At 36.6% G+C, this 10,617-nt stretch overlaps 1 protein-coding gene and 1 long non-coding RNA gene across 2 annotated transcripts in view; both read right to left on the bottom strand.

The window, feature by feature from the left end:
- Positions 1–2,139, bottom strand: part of LOC108245918 (probable E3 ubiquitin-protein ligase ARI5) — a 9,319-nt gene extending 7,180 nt beyond the window's left edge. Inside the window, exon 1 of the mRNA XM_037976456.1 lies at positions 2,048–2,139. The gene's annotated coding sequence lies outside the window, so the exon portion shown is untranslated. The remainder of the gene's footprint in view (positions 1–2,047) is intronic.
- Positions 2,140–6,565: 4,426 nt separating this feature from the next.
- LOC119617150 lies at positions 6,566–8,243 on the bottom strand. Its single transcript, XR_005233337.1, has 2 exons — positions 7,305–8,243; positions 6,566–7,193 (listed from the first exon to the last, which is right to left on the bottom strand). It is a non-coding gene; the product is annotated as an uncharacterized LOC119617150 (long non-coding RNA).
- Positions 8,244–10,617: the final 2,374 nt, after the last annotated feature.

Genomic DNA, 10,617 nt, shown 5'->3' with positions numbered 1-10,617 from the left:
TTTTGTAAGTTAAGTCACTTTATTTTAAATGTTTGCTGTGTAATAGTTGTATATTTCTTTCTGTAAATATATATTTTGTGTTGTACAGTTCTCACGGCATGGTCCATAAATGCCAGTAACCATGGAAGAATGCCTTGTGTCCGTTTTCTGCCTGGAGGGAGTCATACTGTAAATAATTTTTCCTGCACTGTAAATAAATCACTTCCCGGTACACTCCTAGTTTCCTGTGTCTGTTTGCTGCCAGACTGCTCCAAAAATCTTCCCTGGTTTATGACACTTAGAGTTATAGGGACACATGGTTCAACAGAGACAGGACTTCATTGGTCTAGCTACAGTACTAAACAGAAATCTGGGCTTGTTCTTTTTCTCTTCTATTAAAGAGGAATAATATACAGTTCTAGCTTTATGAAGGGCTTTCTTGTATGTTAGCAGGCTATCTCCCCAGGTTAAATAAAATTCTCCCATCTTAGTGGAGCGCCATTTTCTTTCCAACTTTCTAGATACCTGTTTTAAAGAACGTAACTCTGAATTAAACCAAGGAACCTTCTGCCTCTGTCTGATCACTTTCTTTTTCAGAGGAGCAATTTTATCAAGGGATGTTTGCATTTAAGTTGTAATATTATCAACAACATCATCTAAGTTGTTGCTCTCTGTTGCATTACTCTGCAAGATGAAGGAAATAATAACAGAAGATATTATTTAAATTTGATTACAGCATTCTCTGATAAACATCTACTATAATGATGGCTGTGTAGTCAGTCAATGTAAACTCAAAGGTTATTAAAAATGGTCAGATGTATTATTAAGTCTTTACTCTCCATGCCATATGTCAGATCCAGATCAAGAGTATGATGAAGAGAATGAGCAGATTTGTGAACATTTTGGGTAAAACCAATTGACTATTAAATTATTAAATGCTATTTTTAAGTTATCACTTTCAGCGTCCACGTGAATATTGAAATCCCCCACTATTATGACTTTATCAGTATTCAACAACAAGTCAGACAAAAAAAATCTGAGAATTCAGACAAAAATTAAGAATAAGGGCCTGGTGGACAATATATAACAACAAGTAAGTGATTTTTCTAATTTCCATTTTGGATGAGAAAGACTGAGGGTCAAAGACTCAAAACAATTATAACTAATAATTGGTTTTGCATTAATCAATAATCCTGACTAAAAAATGGTAGCTACTGTTCAACCTCGACCTGTTGTTCTAGAAACATGAAAATTTAGATTTTTAGAGGGAATACATTCATTTATGCTAACGAAATCCTCCTATTGTAATCAGGTTTCAAAATAAATCAATATGATGATCAGAGTTTAAATCATTAACTAACAGAAACTTGAAGATCTTATGTTCACTAATCCACATTTAATGATTTTAAGTAATTGTAATTAAGTAAGTAATTGTGTTTATTTTTTTAAGATTTTTATGATTTATTTTTCTAAAGATTTTTGGTTTATTTAAATTGGGTCTTGGTCGAGCTTCAGTGGGGGTTTGGATAACTAACAAAATCGGTCAGAATCCTAGAAAGAACAGCGGCTCCACCCAAAGTGGGATGGATGCCATCTCTCCGCATCGGACCAGGTTTTCCCCAAAAAGAACTTTAATTATCTATGTAGCCCACGTTTTTTTCAGGACATCCAGCGGCTGAATGACGACATACGACTAAACATGTCATCGCTGGTCAGGTTGGGGAGGGGGACAGAGAAAACTACGAAGTCCGACATAGTTTTTGCAAAGTTACACACCGAAGCGACATTATTTTTAGTGACCTCCGATTGGCGTGAATAACAATCTTATCATATTTAACTTATTCTTAGTCAGCAGTTTCAGGCAGGATTTGATGTCGCCCGCTCTGGCCCCCGGAATGCATCTGACTAGTCAAATGAACGCATCGTATTTGTATCACAAACAAACAAACATTCTGAGTTTGTCTGCGCTTTTAACACTGATGGAGTGAAAGGTCAGAGCAGAATATTACACTGACACAGAGAGGCTTATTTTACACCTCAGTGTTAAATAATAAAAGCCTGTTTTTACCTGGTGTCGGAGCTTGATCTCCTCTGTCAGTCGGAGCCGCAAAGAAAATCAAACAGCTGCGCAGCTGAGGGCTGAACTGCTGCTGGGTGACGTCACACATCTGCGTCTGCTCAGTGAGCTGCAGCGATTCACACGCGTGCGCGAGACTTTTAACAGCTCAATAACCACAAAATATATGTCATTTTATACCTCCACGAGCCTAAATTAGTCCAAATATGACTGTAAATTGGCCCTAATGACATTGTTTTGAACACTGCTTTGGTCTTTTTCCACATACTGTTACTCAGGTTTTAAATTGAAATTTTTTTAGCTGTTATATAACATTTTTATTACATAAAGGTACGCTTAATTATTATTATTAAATAGAAGTGTTTACTGCTTTTTTCACCACAGAATCTGCCAGATTAACCGGAATTTCCCTGGATGACTCAGTTTTATTGCTTACTGTAAATGTTTGCTGTGCCAGCTGTATGAGTCTACACTTGTCTGAGATCAACATTTATAGATCCACAATCTTTATCTGTCTTTATCCATAAAATATTTTGAGCGTGTCCACATTAACATTAAATACAGAAATATTTTCTTTCCATAAGCTCTCGGTGTCGTGACTCAGTGTCCTGGCAGCTATTTTAAGAGGTATGAATGTTATTTAGACTGGTTATTTAATCTGTGTGTTTGTTCTTCAGCTCTGATTGGCACACGCCAACAGTTATTGTGTAGATCACAAGTCTTAGCTCCATGTAGCCTAATGGTAAGCCATACTGTAAAACCTTATTCCACCTTTTTAAAGCTCATAAAACTTGATAAATGTTGAATAGAAGTACTGCTTGCCCCTGCGTTTTAATGTCCTATTTGAAATTGTGGGCAAAATCAACAATGCGTGTAATAAGCATCAATAAAACACATTTTAAATACCTTTTATTTACCTGGGGGATGGATTTCTGAAAGTGTCTCTCATTGTGTCTGAGGTCTTTGTCCTCGTCAGATTGGGCTCCACCATGGCTGTCCCTTGTCTCCAGTACTGTTTGTGATCTTCATAGACAGGATCTCGAGACACAGTTGTGGAGAAGAGTAGGTTTGGTTTGGGAACCTCAGGGTCTTGTCTCTGGTTTTTTCCGATAATGTGGTTCTGTTGCCGTCTTCAGGCCATGACCTTCAACGTGCGCTGGGGTTGTTTGCAGCCAGTCATGAAGGGCTGAGATGAGAGTCAGGTCCTCTAAGTCCAAGGCCATTGTTCCCAACCAAAAAAAAGGTGGAATGCTCCCTCTTGGTCAGGAATAAATCTTTGCCTCAAACACAGGAGTTCAGGTATCTGGGAGTCCTGCTCACAACTGATGGTAGGATGGAGTGGGAGATGAATCAATGGATTGGGTCCTATAAATTCAAAGTTGTTACTATTTTAAATTTGAAGTTTGTTTATTTATTTATTTATTAAGTTGTTACAACTTACAGTTAAGTTTAGAAATTTTTAATTTGAGTTAAGTTTGAGTTAACTGAAATCTTAAAAGGTTAAGTTTGATTGACTAACTTAGCCTTAAATTTTTAAATTGTCCCAACTTTTTTAGTGTGTGAAAAGAGAGAAAATAGTGAGAGTTTAACACGTATTTAATGTATAATACAAATGAATACATCAAACAATCATGCATGCAAAATTCTCCCGCTGGCTCTTAAAGCCAGTCATTGACCCCTTGCACTTCAGGAAAAGTGGTGGTCTCGCAGGTCCTGAGAAGTTCAAGGTCTTGGTTGATGCAGCCATCATTGTCACAGCAGTCAGAGCGTGGAGCTGGACCTTTCCATGGCTTCAAACACTGCCAGCAGAACTGGGACACTTCCTTTTTATCTGCTTTGCATGTTGAGCACTGCACACTGAGATTAGTCAGGTCTTATCTCTCAACTTAGGTGTTACAACCAGGAAAACAAACAAAAAATAAATAAAAAATCAACATTTCAGAAAACTTTGGTGCTGAAATTTGTGGTACAGTTCTGTTGAACTCTATACTAATCTGAAAAACACTTACTGGTTTAAACTCACAATAGTCTATAGCAGTCAGATGAGCAATTTTCACTTCAAACTGCTGCATTTCTTCTGCTGTCAAGACTGCTAACCAGTACACTTTGTGATAAGGCCGCACAGAACCACACTGTTCCTTGGTTCCTTCCTTTAAGACAGGACTCTTAAATTTGTACTGGCCCTGAAAATTGAAGAAATATTTATTATACAAACAGCTCAACACGCAGACTTTTATGCAGAACTGGTCAGGATGTTGTACAACTGAGTTTACATTTGTAATATGTGAAATTTCTTGGGTGTAATCTTTGTTCTTGTGCATAAATTTTGTATAGCACTAAACACAACAAGGAAATCACCTAAATAAGATTGGACCAACACAAACAGCTGATCATAATTTCTGTAAGTGGGAGGTTCTTAAAGAGAAAAGAAACAATAAATCTTTACTTTGAAGTCATGACAACATGTTGACTGACTGAACAGGTGGAAAGTACCTGATCCAGCAGGCTGCGACACCATCCGGTGAGAGACTGAGGGGTGACAGCGTGACCACAGGACATCTCTGCTCAGAGACCCTGGTCTCCTTCATCGGGGGGTGAGGGGCAGAGACAGGAGGACAGGCACCAAACATTTGTACATGTAGTGATCATTATAAAAAAAGACCAATTCCATCTAATAGATCTTTGGAAAAACTAAATGAAAAACTATAATGAACACCCTTATTTTAAATGGGTTTGCCATTTACTATAATTTCTTTTTAAAAGATTTTATTACAAAAAATTATTTTGTATGAAAATTACTGAAACATCAAACATTTAATTTTACAGCATCTCATTTTGTTTATTTAAATTAAGAATTGATTATATAACAACATCAACAACAACAATTATAAACATAATAATAATAATAATAATAATAATAATAATAATAATAATAATAATAATAATAATAATAATAATTATTATTATTATTATTATTATTATTATTATTATTATTATTATTATTATTATTATTATTATTATTATTATAGATTATCCAACAATGACATCATCTAAAAAGATTATGAAACCATGAGGTACTTTCCTGGTGCGGAAGTGAGACTTGTTTTAATTAGTTCTGACTGCTCATACACAATATAAGGACAGGGGTCATAGTTCTTGTCTGGATCTGTGTTGAGTTATTCTTTAGGTAATCATTTGTGGTTACATTCTCACTTGTGTTTCTGTAGTTCCACTATCCTTGTGTTTAAGTTTATTCCCTGTGTTCTTGTATAATTCTGCTCTGTTTGCCCTCTGATCCTTGGGCTATATTCAGTCTTCCTCATTCATGTCTTTTGAAGTTTTCCTGTCAGGCTGCCACACCCTCTTCAGCTTTTCTCCACTACCTGTAACTATTATTCAGACTTTACAAGAAGTGATATGAAACCAGAATGCGGATCAACTATTCTTTTTGTTTTGTTGTGTTGTATAACTGTTATATAAAATAAATGCTACAGTCAGCTTTGATTTCAGATAATTTTTATTGTGATATATTTTGGGGTTTTTTGCAATGCTTTACATTTAAAAATAACACCATAAAGGTTGTAAAATCCTTGGTAAATGTGTGATGAGTCTTAAGGAAGCAGCCACTCCAGGTAAACAAACATACCTACGGTAGGTCACATGATGACAGCTAGGAAACCCAAGCACAGGAATTCATAACCTTGTGCAGAAGTTCTGCTATTTTGCTGCTTGTATTATAAAGTCCTAATACATAATCAGATGAATAATAATAAATAAGGAATAAAGGCTGATTCAAAGCACACATTGTCTGAATGTGCATATTTATGTCCATGCCCGCGTGTCTGTAGCTTTTTTCTGTATTGTTATCAAAATATCTCATGAACCAGAGGACAAGTATTAATGAACCTCATTGAAAGTAATCATTGCATGAACACCTACAACTTATTACTTTAATTAAGACCGCTGCCACAGCTAAGCAAACTAGTAAAACACATAAATGATTACGAGGTTTTCGAGGTTTGACAAAAATGGCTACAACTTTGTCATTTTCCACATAAGAGGATTTAAGTCTCAAATAAGAAAGGCAGTAAGTGATATGCATTTCACTATTAGGACTAGGACTTAAACAACAAGAACAACAGGAATAACAAGAACAATAATAATAATAATAATAATAATAATAATAATAACTCCAACACCTAAAACAATGTCATACCATCATCAAAAAATAGTGTGATCTGAATCATAATTTGGGTAAACACCATAATTGAATCAAATGTTTTTGTGACTAACATTCCCTTTCATCTAGATCTCTTCATTAGTTTTTATGTAATATTGCTAACAGACAATCAAACCAAATGACATAACCGTAAACATAACCTTTGGTGCAGGTAAAAACACTACTAATAATATGCGTGTGTGTGGGTGGGTGGGTGCTTTTAAAACAGAAAGTGAAAGTTTTCCCATGGCAGCTGTCAGTCATTTGAAGGAGGTTTGTCTCGAACGCAGCAGCAGAAAGAACCGATCGAGCAGCAGGAAGATGGGAAAAATCTACCAGGTCATGGTTCATGGCCTGAGAGGGGAGAAGATGTTCATAGACCTCTGCAACACCGAGGAGCAGATGCAGAAAATGACCGTGCTTCAGCTGAAGGAGAAAATAGCAGAGAAACTCCCAGAGACAACAGGTAAAAGACACGAAGTTGATGAACCAGAACTAACTCTATATGGTGTCAGTGTTAGTAATAATTTACAACATGTTTGTCAAAGCAGTTAAATAGGGTATTAGAGTTTGTTTTCTTTTTTGTTAATCGGCCCACTATTTATTTATTTGTTTATTTATTTTTAATCATACTCTGATGTGAAGCATAGATGTGCAAATGTTCAGTGGTGGAAGAAAGTTTACATTTTTAATAAATGCAAGTTTTAAGTAATAACATAAAAGTTACAGTTCAACACTAAAAAAATAATATAAAAAAATGTCATAAGTGTAAAATAAACGTGCAAGTTCCTGCCCGATGTGTTGGGGGCTCTGGGGGTATCTTCTCCTGTTTGGTGGTTTCTCTGAACAAGGTCTTCGGACTCGGTATCTTCCGTTTTCCAAGGTATCTTTTTCTTGAGAAAAAATCCAGGGGAAGATCTAGAGGTTTAAAAAGAAATATATATATATATATATTTAAAATTATGGTCATAAATGTACATATATTAAATTACTTAAAATAAACTTAAACAATAAAATTCAATCTAAAACCTGGCCATTTTCTGTTCCTGCGTCCTGCTTGCTGTCCCTGAGAGATGTTTTGTGTTTTGATTATGAGGCTCTGTGCGACTGCAGCCACGGTCGAGTTATGGTCCAAATAACTACATGACATGACCTGTCTGGAAGGGTTTGGCTCTGCCCCAGCTCGTCGCCCGGACCCCAGTTGTTGAAACTATTCAAACAGCTCAAATTTTTCACATTCCCTACCTGTGCGCTGACTTCAGCGGGTTACCTGGAGCTGATCGGAGCCAGGAGCCAGTGAATACAACGGTGCGTTCAGGGTCATACGCGTAAGGTGGGAGAGGTCGATTCCTAAACTGACGCAGTTTATTGCTCGCATAATGTTAATGGTGCCACGTACTGTCCAAAACAGTTTTTTAAAGTGAAGTTGGTCACTGGCCTTAGTTGGTTTGCTGCCAATCACAGGCATATGGTGGATAGAAAGCGTTGAGACATAGTTCTCTCAGCTCCTACGTTTTCTGAAGGCAACATGCCTGACACAAGTCTCCTTCCTTCCTTGTCAGACTGTCACTAATGAGTCCACGCCCCTCTCAGCTGAAACCACGCCCCCTACGCAAAATCGGGGCCAGAAGTCTGAAACTGAAAAAAGTAAAAAATAGATGTGAAAGGGGGGGAATAGTTCAAGCTGGGAACAAATAAGCTTTGATCCTAAAAACAGAAAAACTGAAATGAAAAAAAAATCAAAATATGGAAAAGTGAAAATAAATAAATAAATAAATAATTTATTCAAAATATTTCCTGAATTAAATCAATATTTTATTTAAACAGAAAAAAAAATTGGCACACATTTTTTTAGTTTGAATACATGATTGAATTTTAGACTGAAACTCAAGCTTTCAATTTCAAGTTTTAGTTTTTCGATAACAATTTGTTTTTTTCAAATTAACAAAACATTTGGCCATAATTTAGAAGTTAGAAAAATGCATAAAAATTTCACAGAAACGGAAAATGAAGTTCAAACTGTTCAGCAGTCTGAAACACCAGCAGATACAATAGATATGTTTTTTTTACAAAAGGTGTTTCTGTGAGTGGGTTTGTTTGAAATAACTATGACAGATGATTGTTTGCTTCCATGTGTGTCCAGGACAGGACAACCTGCGGCTGATTTTTACAGACAAGATGCTGGATGAAAACACAAAACTGCTCTCTAAATATGGGATCCAAAACAAGTCTGTCATCCAGATGGTCATCCGGGTTCCTGGAGGACTGACAGCTTGATCCAGACCTTCAATACCTCCTCTTCCTCTTCCTCCTCCTCCTCCTCCTGCTGCTGCCTCCTGATGTGGCTCATGACAACTTATGTGTTTACAAATGATAAAGTATTACTGTTTTACTTGTTAAATTGCAACAATTGTGATTGAAAGATCATTTTACCCAAAATAAAACTATCATATCTCTTGTGTTTATATTATTAGACCATATCAAGATGGTATTAAATCCTACAAATTAAACGTATCTAGTAGCATGTCACAAACAAGGTCCAGACATGGCACCAAACAAAAACAAGAGATAAAATACACAATGTACACTCCAAAATGCCCAGATAATAATAGTAAACAGAAGACAGCAAAATAATCTAAATACAAGAAATAGGCTACATAAATTACAAGATTTACATAAATTACAGTTTCTCTTTAAGAATTGTGTGAAAACTGACATGATTTGACCCATAAGATCTGCTTCTTATCATCATGTCAGTTTAATGAGCAAATGATTCACTCACACATTTCATTAACTCTCCTGTTCAGTGCGCAGCTACCACAACAGGAAACTCATGTCAGAACTCACCAGAAGTTATGCCTGTTTTTATTGGTAAAAAAAATAAAATAAATAAAAATCTACATGCAGAATATATGGCTTTTCTTTATTTGTTAGCCTATACACACATTGGCCAAAATTGTTGGTACCCCTCATTTAATGAAAGAAAAACCCACAATGGTCACAGAAATAACTAAAATCGTGCAAAAGTAATAATAAAACAAATTCTATGAAAATAAACAAATGAAAGTCAGACATTGTTTTTCAACCATGCTTCAACAGAATAAAAAAAAAAAAAAACCTCATGAAGCAGGCCTGGACAGAAATGATGGTACCCTGGAAAATAATGTGACCAAAGAGACATGTTAAATCAACGTGTGTCCAATAATTTGCATCACAAGTGTCTACAATCTTGTAATCAGTTAGTGGGCCTGTATATAGGGCTACAGATACTCACTGTGCTGTTTGGTGACATGGTGTGTACCCCACTCAACATGAACCAGAGGAAGCGAAGGACAGAGTTGTCTCAGGAGATTAGAGAGAAAATTATAGACAAGCATGTTAAAGGTAAAGGTTATAAGACATTCTCCAAGCAGCTTGATGTTCCTGTGACTACAGCCGCTCAGATTATTCAGAAATTTAAGATCCAAGGGACTGCCTCTCTGGATGTGGCCGCAGGAGGAAAACTGATGACAAATCAAAGAGATGGGTAATACGAATGGTAACAAAAGAGCCCAGAAAAACTTCTAAAGAGATTAAAGGTGAACCTCAAGCTCAAGGAACATCGGTGTCAGATCGCACCATCCGTCGTTTGAGCCAGAGTGGATTTAATGGGAGATGACTAAGGAGGACACCATTGATGAAAACCAATCATAAAAAAGCCAGACTGGAATTTGCCAAACTACATGTTGACAAGCCACAAAGCTTCTGGGAGAATGTCCTATGGACAGATGAGACAAAAATAGAACTTTTTGGCAACAGGTCCCATCAGCTCTGTGTTCACTCATGGAAAAATGAAACATATCAAGCACTGTGAAACACGGAGGAGGCTCTGTTATGTTCTGGGGCTGCTTTGCTGCATTTGGCACAGGGTGTCTTGAACAATAAAACCTCAAGACTATCAGGGGATTCTAAAAAGAAATGTGTTGCCTAGTGTCAGAAAGCTTGGTCTCAGTCGCAGGTCATGCGTCTTGCAACAGGATAATGACCCAAAACACACAGCTAAAAACACCCAAGAATGGGTAAGAGGAAAACATTGGACGATTCTGAAGTGGACTTCTATGAGCCCTGACATAAATCCTGTTGATCCTGTTGAGCATCTTTGGAAGGAGCTGAAACATGCAGTCTGGAAAAGGCACCCTTCAAACCTAAGACCAGGGACGTGCGGTCAGGGGAGGCAGGTGAGGCAGAGCCTCACCTGTCATCATGACAAGAAAAAAAAAAAATCATAACATAAAATGATTATTAATATTTGTCCACTGATCTTTATGTATGAGTAATTTTCGAACATTTTTATGGTCCAAAT

This window comes from Kryptolebias marmoratus, linkage group LG7, assembly GCF_001649575.2.
Source record: "Kryptolebias marmoratus isolate JLee-2015 linkage group LG7, ASM164957v2, whole genome shotgun sequence".
Lineage (NCBI taxonomy): Eukaryota > Metazoa > Chordata > Actinopteri > Cyprinodontiformes > Rivulidae > Kryptolebias > Kryptolebias marmoratus.
Note: the sequence above shows the minus strand (reverse complement) of the source record. Positions and strands in the feature narration are given on the sequence as shown.